Raw genomic sequence first — 13,608 nt, 5'->3', positions numbered from 1 at the left:
GGGAGACCGCGACCTGCGGGATAGGGGCAGCAAAGCCCATACCTCCTTGCGGGGGTCACTGGTGAAAACTCCCTACCCGCTAGACTCCGCACTGCTGAATGAGCACCATTCATTGCCAGAGAACAGGGATCCACTAAATATTCTACAGATTCGTGACAAAACCTGTGTCTTTCCTAGGAGTGTTTCTTACTGAGTGCAGGGCCATAGGTAAACATGGCAGGCCTGTTTCAGACATTATTTTCTGCATTTGCTTTTCTGCATGCCCACATCTCCCCCCAACGACTGAAAAGGTCCACAAACACAAGTACATTTTCATACCCTGAGCATTTGGGAGGCTGAATAAAATCTATCTGAATCCTTGTGTCTGAGGGGTGCTTTTCTGTGGAGTTGGGACAGACTTACCCGGGTTGTTTTGTGCACAGATTAGGCAACCAGCCACTAACGCCTGCGCTGCTTGGGCAAACCCTGGTGCTATCCAGTATTTATTTGTTAGTGCTACCATAGCATCCTTCCCCAGGTGCACTTTCCCATGTACTATATTGGCCATAATCGGGTAAAGTGCTTTTGGCAGACATAATTGCTGACCTTTACGCCATTCTCCTTGCACTTCTCGTGCACCTAGTCTAGTCCACGCTCTTTTCTCATTCTCTGTTGCTTGCTTTTGCATAACTTGGAATATGGTTCGGTCAAATTTGGGGTCTGGGGCTACCACATAGGCAACTTTCCCTTCTGGGATTGGCGTTACAGCAGCTTCTCGAGCAGCTTGCTCTACCAGTCTATTTCCATCTGCCTTGGGCGTTGTTTCCTTGGTGTGTTCTTTCACCTTAATCACTGACAGTTTGGAAGGCATCTAAAAGGCAATAAACAATTCTCTTATGTGGTTTGCATGTTTTATGGGTCTGCCCGATGACCCCATAAAGTTTCTGCTTTTCCATATTGGGCCATAGTCATAAGCTATACCATAGGCATAGCGTGTGTAAATGTTGACTTTTTGTCCTTCAGCGTATATACAGGCCAACATCAATGTTTTTAACTCTTCCTATGCTTCCTGTGCTGACATATGGCTTGGGAGTGATTGCTGAATCAATATGTTTGTCTGTGTAGCAACAGCACAACCTGTATACAGTGTGCTGCTTATGTAGTAGCGTGAGCATCTACATATAGATCTATGTCAACATCAGGGAGTGGTGTATCATGTATGTTTGTTAGGCCCTGTCACACTTTTACACAAGGAATATCACTGATTGGTATTAGCGCAACTAACCTGAGAGGCGCAGAGTCTAACACACCACCGGTATTCACCAGGGACCCCCGCAAGGAGGTTTGGGCTTTGCTGCGTGCGATGTGCAGGTCGCGGTTCTCCCAGGAAGTCACCAGAGCAGCGATTAGAGGGTAGTCAGACAGGCCGAGTCGAAACCAAGGAAGCGAGGTACAACGGAGAGTAGGCAAGAGTAGTCAGGAACGTTCCAAAGGTCAATACCAGTGCGGGCAGCGAAGTACAAGGGATATCCAGAAGAGAGGTCAAACAAGCCAAGGAGTCAAATACACAGGAGGTCAGGAAGAGAAATATAACTAATAGCTGGAGCTGGTAGAACCAATACTCTGGCACCCTAATGGTGCCAGAGTGGGGTTTAAATAGTGGCAGGCAGAAAGTCCTGTGGGAGAAGTTCCGGCGATCAGTCTCAGCTGAGGATTTACTGGAAAATTTGTTAAGAATGAGTGGTTTCAGCAGAGAAATATGAAATGTATTATGAATCCGAAGGGAAGCTGGTAGATGAGGTCTGTAAGTGACTGGATTGATCACAGAGGAGATGGGAAAAGGACCTATATAGCGTGGAGCCAGTTTCATGGTGGGGTAGCTAACCACACTTTATCTCCTACCCGAAGTCCTGGAAGGTTTCTTCTGTGACGATCCGAAAAGTGTTTGTACCGATTAGAAGACAGTAGTAACCTGGAACAAACTTGGGACCAGATTTGGGAGAAATTGCGGACCAAGTCTTGTGCGGCAGGTATGGAGGAATCAGATAGATCGGAGAAGGTGGGAAGAATGGGATGTCTCCCGTAGATGGTAAAAAAGGGAGAGTTACCATTTTTTCCAGGGCCACTTTAAGTTCCCAATCCGCCCCTGAGTGTGTATGACACTTTCTCACAGTGCTTTCACAGTATTAATTTAACTACATACTAATATAGTACCATGAAGATGTTGTTTTAATTTTGAGCTGTATAAAAAAAAGGGGAGAAGAAAAAGAAGAAGGGGAAAGGAATGGTGCAAGGTAATATGGGGAAGGAAGAGAGGGTTGGGAGGACTGGGGTAAGGAAGAAGGAGTTCACGCTTTTAGCAGGAAAGAGCATTTTAATTAATAGTTCCAATAAAAGATCTGGCTCAGCTAGAATTGAAGCAGGGGTTGATTATGGTATGATGCCCAGGGAGACCAGACCCTGTTGAAAGACACAGAGGAGCCCCTCAGCACACTGGTGATATGTTCCATCTGGTAGGTATGCCAAACCCGACCACAGACCAATTGGAGAGTAGGGGGCGTGGGATTTTTCCAATAGGTAGCTGCCATCACTACACCATTTTACTAGAAAAGCAATTCCTCACCTGTACCAGGTTACAAAAAAGAAAATAATTGTGATACAAAATGCCATTCTACCCACTGTACACTTAGCCACAGATATGGGAACAAGCGGAACTAAGAAAACTAAAGATTATATGACTGTGACAGCCCACTGGGTTGGTAAATCACCTTCAGCAGCAGGAACAGCAGCAGCATCTAACAAACAACGCCAGATATTTCCGAGGCAGGCTACTCTGTGTATCAGCTGCTTCACTAAGACACATATCGCTGACAACCTGTTTGTGGGCAACACGGTGGCTTAGTGGTTAGCAGTTTTGCCTCACAGCTCTGGGGTCATGAGTTGGATTTCCAACCATGGCCTTATCTGTGTGGAGTTTGAATGTTCTCCCGGTGTTTGCGTGGGTTTCCCCCGGGTGCTCCGGTTTCCTCCCACACTCCAAAAACATACTGGTAGGTTAATTAGCTGCTATTAAATTGCCCTAAGTCTCTCTCAATCTGTGTGTGTGTGTGTGTGTGTATGTTAGGGGATTTAGATTGTACACTTCAATGGTACAGGGACTGATGTGAATGAGTTCTCTGTAAAGCGCTGCGGCATTAGTGGTGCTATGTAAATAAATAGATGATGATGAAAAACTAAGGGATGTCATTGCAACATGGCTAATCCTGCTTGGACTCTCCTGAGGATATGTGATTTCTGATACCGCCACCAATATTGTTAGAGCATTACAGCAGGGGGAATTCCATCACATTCCCAGTTTTGCTCACACAATCAACTTGGTGGTATAGAACTTTTTAAAAATGACAGTGACATGCAGGAGATGCTGTCTGTGTCTGCATTCTGCAACAGCATGTAGGAGAATGCAGCAGCTGCAAGAAGAATGGAATTTGAGGGACAATGTACTTTATTACAGCAAAGTAGTCACCTATGAAGAGAATGCAGACACTGTTAGCTTGAGTCAAGTGATTCCCCTAATTAGACTTTTTGAGAAGCAGCTAGAGAAATTGAAGGAGGAAATGAAACAAAGCAAATCCGCAAACTATATTGAAATTGTAGATTAAATACTTAATTTGTTTCACCAGGATTCAAGAGTTATTAACATCTTGAAATCGGATCACTACATTTTGGCAATTGGGCTTGATCTTAGGTTTAAGAGCTATGTCTTCTCTTTCTTTCCAACTGACCCAGATCTCGAGATGCAATGAGCTCCTGGTCAGCAGGCTGACAGTTCAAGTGGTACATGACACAACAAAGTCTCCTCCTTCAGTTTCTCTGGCAACTACTTCTAAGAAAAAACTAAGCTTTTCCAAGACACCCAGTGGTGATGCAGATGAGTCAGCACATTTGGTCTGGTCTAAAAGAATTGCCCAAAAATCGTGACAGCTCTGCCGTAAAATGAACTACAAATTCTATTAGGAAGGTCATTACCGGCAATTGCATCAAAGTACAGAGAGTTCTGTAATGGTGGATTCCAGCGGGGATGAATTAGTATTGTTTGAATCCTCAAACTGACTGACTTAAAACCACTGACTTAAAACCACTATGCACTTGAACATAGGCTTTAGCACATGAGGTAGAGGAATTAGTATCATCAGGACAATGCCACCCCTCCTGTTTCTGTATGAGCTATGGCACAGTATAATGTTACTGGAGACTTTTAAGAACACTGACAGCACTATTATTACAATTTCTGTTTCAGCACTGAACCCTGCCATCTCTCCTGTTTCTGAATGAGCAATGGTACAGTAAAATGTAACTGCAGATTTAGACCAAGCCTGCCAGCCCTATTATTTCTATTTCAGCAATGACAATTAGCAATTTTGCTCTCCTCTTTGTGTGTAACCTATATAACACTGTAAAATTTGACTGCAAATTCAGAAGACCAAGCCTGCCTGCCCTAGTATTTCTATTTCAGCAATGACAATTAACAATAGAACTCTTCTCTTTGTGTGTTACCTATATAACACAGTACAATGTGACTGCAGATTTACACCAAGCCTGCCAGCCCTAGTATTTGTATTTCAGCAACACATGGATAATGTCAATATAATTTCATAGCATAAAGTGATAAATTGTGATTAGCAGACATAGACAATATTAAAATAATAGCTAATATAGCCCTACGGTAGGAAATGATAAAGGTGAATAAGAGGTTAGGTCATAGAAGAAATCTGCTTAATTCCCAGTACAGTGTAACTAATCATATTGTAACTGGTTGCTGCTGGAAGGCATCAAAGCAGATAGAGTGAACCCAATAGTGCAGTACTGTAATCAGCAGTGTAATGTGAATCATTTACGCATATTGATATAGGCATAAAAGAGTAACAGAAGTGGCCTTGAACCTGACACCGGACCGTGGCTGAAAGATGTACATGCAGCAGTGAACATCACTAAGGATGAGTATCCGTCTATCAATGAGGTCATAGGACTTTTATTAAAATAGATAAAAACAGTGTAAACACATGGGATTGCTTAGCTCGACCCTTCTTGGCTTCCAACACTGTTTCATCTAGAGCAGCACTAACGGAAGTTCACTTGGCATCACAATAAAAGTATTTTAACAATTAAGAAATCTAAATAGTAGATCAAGTTGAAAAGGAAAAGACACAAAAGAGAAAACAAAGCAGCTATACACTGGAATTGTAGCAACAACAGCGGCGTCGTAATAGTACAATGTCAAATACATTTTCATTTGCAGATACAATTATTATAATTATTTGAAAGAAACAAGTATTATGGGCCTGAATTAAAGATGAATGTAAGTGCATTTGTGCTAGGTAATTATGCGTCTCACGTAAACTTTATTGCACTGAATATGCGCAACTTGTGGCAGTATTTGCAGCCGCAGGTATCTGATGCTTGCAGACACTTGCACTACAAGAAGCGGATTAGTGACAAGTGGAGTATAGTAAGGGTACTATCTACGCCATTTGAGATGTATCGTTATTTTCCATTACAAGTATCTTTAAATATGATACTTATGAAGCATAAATTATATGCAATGCAACAGCATATTTGCACAGCATTCATCTATGTACTATATGTAAGGTTGCACATATCATAAGACGCACCTTATCGTCATCATTATAGTTTATTTATATAGCAGCAGCAAATTCAAAAATTTGCCGGGATTTCCAGAATTTTAGATCAATTAAAAAAAAAATCATGGATAATTGCTCCCCGTCCCCCACTCGAAATAAAGAGAAATGAGCTGTATGTAATATGTTCTGATTCCGTACTGTAGTACCAGACTAACATTAGAGGTGAACATCCTGCCACCAGCACCTTCTGGTACTTTTATTTGGCACTACTAATGCGAGTAAATATTGATTTGATTCAGTCTCAATTTGTTTCAGTAGAGTTTATAATAATTTTGTTTCTCATCTGGAAAATTGCTTTTCTGTCTTGCAGAGTTTAGGTCTTTGACTCCTGTGCAGGTTCCTTCTATGAAGCATTAAGCTGCCTCCTTGTGGCCAGGGACACTTTTTATTACACTCAGTGGCATGTCCCTCAATAGTACTCAACTGTTCTTGATCACGTGATCTTTCAGGGCACATATTGAATGTGCTGATTTCCTTGCATTAGATCCCTCTTTTCTTTTTAGTCTGGTACATCTCCAGAACCACTTGTGCTAGCTTAGTGTTGTTTATTGCAGTAAATTGATGGTTTATCCCCATTCCCTACAGATATTACTGTTATGCTTATTCATGTGGTGTCAGCAGGAGCATAACTAGAAATATCTGAACCCCATTGCAAAATGTTTGTACACAAAGTACTTTGACCTTACACTGACTTCCAACACTGCCTTCCCGAAATCTGACAAGTGGGTATATTTACTGAACTGCAGGTTTGAAAAAGTGGAGATGTTGCCTATAGCAACCGATCAGATTCTAGCTGTCATTTCGTATAATGTAATAAATAAATCTGGTTGCTATAGGCAACATCTCCACTTTAATCTTTTTGTTTAATAAATATTTTATTGGGTTTTACAGGTAAATAACAAAGAGTGGGAAGTTGACATAGTTTAACTTCCAAGACAAATAGACAGCATAATCCAAACCGTTTATAATGTCAATGGGGGGGTGGAAAAAGAGAAGAGAGGAAAGAGTGAAACGAGAGGGGACTGAGTGTAACTAGCCAAAAATGCAGGAAGAAACGAGTAGAGTAGCTGAAGATCCATGACTTGAGAGAGAAAGAGTGACAGCTACACAGCCTTAGAAAGACAAGGGGAGAGAAGCTCCTTGACTGTCAGTCCAAGGACTCCAGACCTTATTAAAGGGGATGGGGGTGTGGCGGAGAATACTTGTAATGTATTCCATATGATATACTTGTCATATGCGGTTCATGATGGATGGGAGCGGAGGTGGGTTCGGATTTTGACAAAAAAGGGCAATTTGACATCTAACGGCACTAAGTATATGTGTGATGAATTTCTGATTGTGTTTGGAATGTTTAGGAATCGAGCAGGGAATAAGAGATGGAGGGTGGGAGAGAGATCTGAGTGATACTGAAAAGTAGTTGAGAGCTAAATAAATGACCACCATGTATTAACCGAGCTTGATCACCGAGTGCCCCCCGAGCCAGCGTCCCCACTCAGGGAGGGAGTTAATAGGAGTTCTAAGAGCAAAATCTCTCTGTCTTGAGAGAACAGTAATTAAACTTAATAAGCAACCTGATATTATTATGAAACTTATGAGAGCAAGAGAAAAAAACTAGAAACCATGAAAACTACAACCTATTGACGGGTCACTAGGTGTGAATGGGGAGCTATGTTAGGGATACCACCGCGCCAGGGAAAAACCAACGGAAGAAAACATAAAACACGATGCGGTCCCATGAGCAAGTAAGATTAGGCATGGGTACTAGACGTTCCCTGTCACAGCAACACTCCGAACAAGACAGTCATTAAATAAAATGGGTCAGAAGAAATGACATTAAAGCATGTGTAAAGGATGTGCAACACTAGGAGTGAAAAAGGTCCAAAATGTATTATTTATGTAGTAGACCATTCAGCTTGCGGCGGCCGTTTGCGGGTCACTGATGATGTGGACGAGGACAATTCTGGAAGGTCAGGTAATTTCAAAGTTTGTAGCAGGTCCCGGCCTTGTTCAGGAGTCTTGATTGAGTGTGTATGATTGTCGTAGGAAAAGGTAAGCTGAAATGGGAAACCCCAACGATAGCTGATACCGGCGGGCCGTAAGCATTGAGTGATGTCAGCAAGGTCACGTCGTTTCTTCAGGGTAGTTGGTGAAAGGTCCTGAAAGAAAAGTGGGTTGATCTCAGAATAGGAAATGTCTCATTGATCGCGGGCTGCATGGAGGATCTTTTATTTCGTGGAGTAATAATGTAATCGTACGATAACATCTCAAGGTGGTTGAGATGGTTGCGGTTTGGGCTGCAGGGCCCGGTGACCACCATCCAAACGAAAATTGGAAGATAGCAAATTTGGGTCCAGGGTAAAGAACAGACCCTGCAAGTAGGAGGGTAAATCTTCTGCCGAGATAGACTACGGAACCTTTTTGAGTCTAATATTATTCCGGCGGGAACGATTTTCTTGGTCTTCCAGTTGATATTTGAGAGCATCTAGGTCAGCGCGAAGAGCTGCTAAGTCTTGGTAAGTTTGAGTCTGGAAAGCGCAGAGATCGTCAGTTGGTTTTTCCAAAGAATCAGTGCATGAGCCCAGAGCAGCAATTTCTGAGCGTAACTCCAATTAAATGGTGGTTTTTACTTGTTTCATTACTTTGACCATAGAAGGCTGTGGAGAGTCTATATCAGAATCCCGGCCCAAAGACGGCGATGTATGGGTAGGCGGAGGGGCCGCCTTGCTGTTTCTGGAGAACATACTTGGTTTTTAGGGTGGAGGATGTTTCTTTTTTTTTATGGGAATTTCAAAATATTAGAAAGATGTAGTGTCAGAGACCTCTCATGGTATGAGAGTGTCCTCACAGCGGGTATATAGGCTTTTATTCAGCTGCAAGGGCAAATATAGCCGTAGTGAAGAATTTTTGGGAGTGATCCAGTCGGAGGAGAGGCACACTGGAGCAATGCAGGGGGTGCAGGAGTAATGAGGACAGCTGCGTGTCCAATACAGAAGTCAGAGTTCGCAGAAATGATGGAAGTGGCCCTCCAGCTGTAAGGGTGCCCTAGGCTTGAGGTGAGAGTGATCCTGCTACCCACAGTTGACAGCAGAAGAGTGGAGGAAAGGGTGGAAGGGGGCTGCAGGGACTAGTCTTATGAAGACATTGTCCGATACTCCCAACAGAGTGGCAGAGGGATGCAGCAGAGGTAACTTTCAGTGAAAGCCCAGGTGCAGGGGTGCCAACTCTGTCCAATATGGTCCGACCGGAAGTACCGCAGTGAAATCGGAAGTGAGGGGTCCGCAGGGCAGCTGTAACTTTAGCCCAGGGTCTCCACCGGAAGTAGGCCGCGAGATCTGCCGTGGGCGGACAAATAGGCTGGGAGCCTGGCCAGAAGCTGATGGAGCCGGAGGAGTCACCCAGGAGGCAGGGAGGTCCAGGAGCTAGGAGGCCGCTGGAAAGGCAGCAAGCCCAGCACACAAGAGGATATCCGGCACATGATGTCCAGCCGGCCGTAGGAGAGCTCCAAGCGTCCCAGGAGTCAGGCAAGTTCCACAGGAGATCCCAGTGAGCATTGTACAGTATTTAGGCAGTGTTGGCAGTGAGGAAGCCCAAAGGTAAGATGGATTAGGGGTCTCGTGAAAAGGAGAGCCCAAAATCTGCGTCCGTCTGAGATGGCGTCCTAGCCTCGTCCCCACATCTCCACTTTTTCAAACCTGCAGCTTGATAAATTTACCCCATAGACTTAAGTCAAGTGAGGAGAAGCCCAGCCTCAGGTGGGTGGGGCTTTACCCCCTTAGTTATTTTCTGTCCCCCACTGGCTTTAGAGAAAAAAAATGATCATGTAGTTTGGTGTGAGTCCACTGGATGGCAGTCCTGAGCTTACAACAATGGGATATCTGAATGATACAATATAGAACTGTTTTAGCACTGCAGAAATTATAAATGTCAGTGAACATATTTTTCAGCGGTTTGTAATCATTGATAATCTAATTACGTTTTGCAAAACACAATGAGTATCTTGCAATTGTATACCAAAAGTTTAATGTATGTTTTTTTTTAAAAAAAAGAAAGCAGTATAACGCAAAACAAAATGAACACAAATGAATTAAACATGGCCACATTTCGGCACTAGCCATGGGAACGCTAATTCCCCCTTTTGCATGGCATCCCAAACCCCACTCCTTATTTTACCAGGCAGGAGGTAGCACCCTCTCCTCCTGCGCCTGGAAGTAGGGCACTTGGCTATGACAGTATATTCAAGCGCCACACTCCCAATGTAATCCTGATATAGAGAAGCAGCAGCTTCTCATGTAAGAAGCTGCTGGCTACTTCTCTTTCATGTCAGTGGTCTGTGCTCCACGAAGGGGCGCTGCTGGGGCATTAAAAACATTTTATTCATTGTTTTAGGCTCCACTGGCTCCGTAGGCAACCGCCTAGGGGCACCTAATGGTTGCACGAGCTCTATGTGGGGGGACATTCAAAGCTGCATGCAACACATACTTGCCTACTTTCAGGCATGCAGTCTGGGAGAAGGGCGTGACTAGAGGGCGGGAGGGGACGGTGCGCGGTTAATCGCGTCATTTGACCCCCACCCCTCGCGACGAAAAAGCTATTTTGTTACGAGGGGCGGGGCCAAAATGGCCCGATTTACCACGAATCGCGTTATTTTGGCCAGGGAATTGCGGGATGCGGGAGACTTGCCTGCTCTCCCGGGAGTCCGGGAGACCAACCCAGATTTCGGGAGTCTCCCGGACATTCCGGGAGAGTTGACAAGTATGACGCAACATATAAAATATTTACAATTGAAGATTTGCAACTGGTGCAACTTGCATTTATATCGGCTCACAGCTGTCATGTATGTCGCTACTTATTGTAACTGGTTGACCACCCATAGAGCGATTAGGAGCACCTTTACTGTTAAGAATACTCTGCCATATTGCTGAGTTTTTGTTTAGACAATTTCCCAGATTATGAGGTTTTCTGCTCCTCACCCCTTCATGAACTGGCTCACATTCAGTGAGCCCGTGAGCCTGTGGTTGGTGCTTCCATGTCACTCACATGGGTTTGCACAGATGCTCCGTGGTAAAACGAGAGAGATCCTCTGGGATTTAAAGCACAACCTTCAGCTTGTTTTTATCACTCCCTATGCATTGTGGTTCTCTGATAGCCTATTTACTCAAAACACATGGGAGACAATCCTTCCCCCTTGTGATAGTGTTGAAAAAATGTCACAAGTAATTTTTTTAAAAAAAATTGGCTCCCAGCATATGGAGAATAAAATAAATAAATAAATAAAATAATAGAAAAAAAACAAAAAGACCACAATACACCAAAATACAAATACATGTCATGATTGCCCATAAACATACACCTAACTTGTAATAAAGTTAACAATTTCCATATCACACGGTACATTTTCATGATATATTTTAAGGGTAACACTAATTGTATGAGCAAAGAACAGAATTATGATTTTGTGGGGTTTTTTAAACTTTATTTGCAAATCTTAACGTCTACTTTTAGTTGGCAGTTTGCGTGTTACATTGTTTTTTTTATATTGACTTGTAGGCAAAAATAATGTTTTCATTTTATTGTTATTAATTATTAGAAATGGTATTTTGATCAAGCAGCTTAATTAAGAAATTCTACAAAATCTTGGACCCATGCTACACCTTCCATAGAACGTCACTTCTGGGTACATCATAAACCGAATAACAGCTATGTAATCATCCCCTGACTCATAACCCCCCTGCCCGCAACCCCCCCCCCCCCCCCCTCCTCTCGTGCCCTCCCTGCTCTATTCCCACCTTATACTCCTTTGCTTAGAAATGTAACATGAAGACTTTTTACATTATTCACCCAGATCCGTTTTGTTAAAAACTGCAGAAAATGAACATCACAAAGACAAGAGGTTAGAGGTGCTCAAAACCAAGTCCTTAAGAGCTACCAACAGGTCATGTTTTCAGGATTTGTGCCTGTAGAAACGGGTGGAATAGCTACTGACGCAGCCAAATAAATTAACTCACCTGTATATGATTAAAGAAAGCCGGAAAACATGACCTGTTGGTAGCTCTTGAGGACTGGGTTTGGGCACCTCTGCAAGAGGTGGTTTCATTCATCCCAACATTTATTATTTTAGTCTCAAAAAGTTGCAGTATGTGATGTGTATTAGACTTGTCATTGGTCAACTCTTTAATTCATGTGCAAATGTCCCTCATCAATGTGATCATCTCTACTCATTTAATCTGAACTTATCTCTGTTTGCTGTTCCGAAAAATAAAGAGATACAAAAAATTTACTTTAACCAACATTGTCTGTCATAAATGTTTTATTTTTATATATAAAATACATGAAAATTAGCTGAACCACCAAAGGTGTCAAGTTAGCAGACCACGGGCACATAAAGGGTTAAACAGAAAAAAGATGTTCAACATTTCAAACAGGGGAGATAGGATAGGTTTTCGGTGTGACCTGTTCTTGCTGTGCCCCGCTTATAATAAATGCCCCCTCATTTGCCCTCTATAGACCTACAGGAGTGCTGGTGAAACCCCAGGGGGTAAATGTATTGAGGTTTCTGCAAATTGTCGATATTCGGCAACTTTGCAGGCAATATTTAAAATGACAATATGTTTAAAGGCAAGTTTTGAGTATCAGCAATTTGCAGAAATCGGACCTTAATATATTTACCCCCGGGAATTCTGCAGATTCGCCTGGATTTGGACACAAAATTGTCTGAATTACTAAATAAACTCCTAATTGTTCAAGTCAAGATATCTCAGGAGTATTCTGCTGACAAATCGAACTAGGACCAAAAAAATTCTATCTACAGTATAATATCATGAAGATGTCATACTACAACATACTTGCCAACTCTCCCGGTATGTCCGGGAGACTCCCGCATTTTGAGAGAGTCTCCCGGACTCCCGGGCGAGTGTGGCAAAATCCCGGATCTGCCCACTTCCTAGTGAAGTGGGCAGAATTAGGTCACAAACGCCGCGATTCCTGGTGAATCGCGGCATTTGGCCCCGCCCCCCGCTGTCAAATGACGCATTTTGCGTCATGACGTCATGGGGGCGGGTCCAAAATGACACAGATTTTGGAGGCCCGCCCCTCATGACGCCCACCTCCCCCGCAGGCTCCCGGATACCAACATTGTAAAGTTGGTAAGTATGTACTACAATGATCACAGTGCAGTAAATGTTTTACATAGTGCACCTATAATCTTGCGCTGGAGCAGGGGTTGAATTTAGGAGTTAAGCATAAACTGACATTAATTTTAAAATGTAAAAGAATAGTTGTTCTCCAAAGTAAAAAGACAACTTGAAGGAAAAATGTAGTACGGTTTAAATCTTGATGTATTTCCAGGGTAAAGGTTGAATGAGTCATCTTCAGGCAGTTGCTTGAGGATAAGCAAGGAGAGACAAGGATGACGGTAGGTGCAGGCGTGACAGCCCCTCCCCTCCGCCCTCAGTAGCGCTTGTTCACGCCTCCATTCCGCTATACAATTCTGATATTGATGAATACAACATGAGTGACATTGATAGCTGTTGAATATGAACGCAAGCATTGGAGAGGTGAAGGAAGATGGGTTTTAAATTAAGAACAATGGTATATTATCCTGGCATGGAAAGGGACGGCCCTACAAGTGTATTAGGGTGGTCTGAACCATTAATCAGGCCATGTTAAAGTGGGATCATTTTGGCCACTGGTCAACCTTTTTCTGCCAAAATGCCAGTGCTTGATCAGATAGAAGTGCTGTAGGGCAATTCAGGGTGCTGTTTCCAGCAGAGACGGAACTAGCAAGTTGTGGGCCCTGTGCAGGGAGGCGGGGAGAACTGGGCCCACAGTTCTCCCCGCCCCATTATCTTCATGAACCCCGGTACTGCACCAATGGCCACTGGCTTCCAGGATTTTCTGTCCTTAGGTTGCAGTACTGAGTGGCTCTTCATCC

This window comes from Mixophyes fleayi, chromosome 9, assembly GCF_038048845.1.
Source record: "Mixophyes fleayi isolate aMixFle1 chromosome 9, aMixFle1.hap1, whole genome shotgun sequence".
Lineage (NCBI taxonomy): Eukaryota > Metazoa > Chordata > Amphibia > Anura > Limnodynastidae > Mixophyes > Mixophyes fleayi.
Note: the sequence above shows the minus strand (reverse complement) of the source record.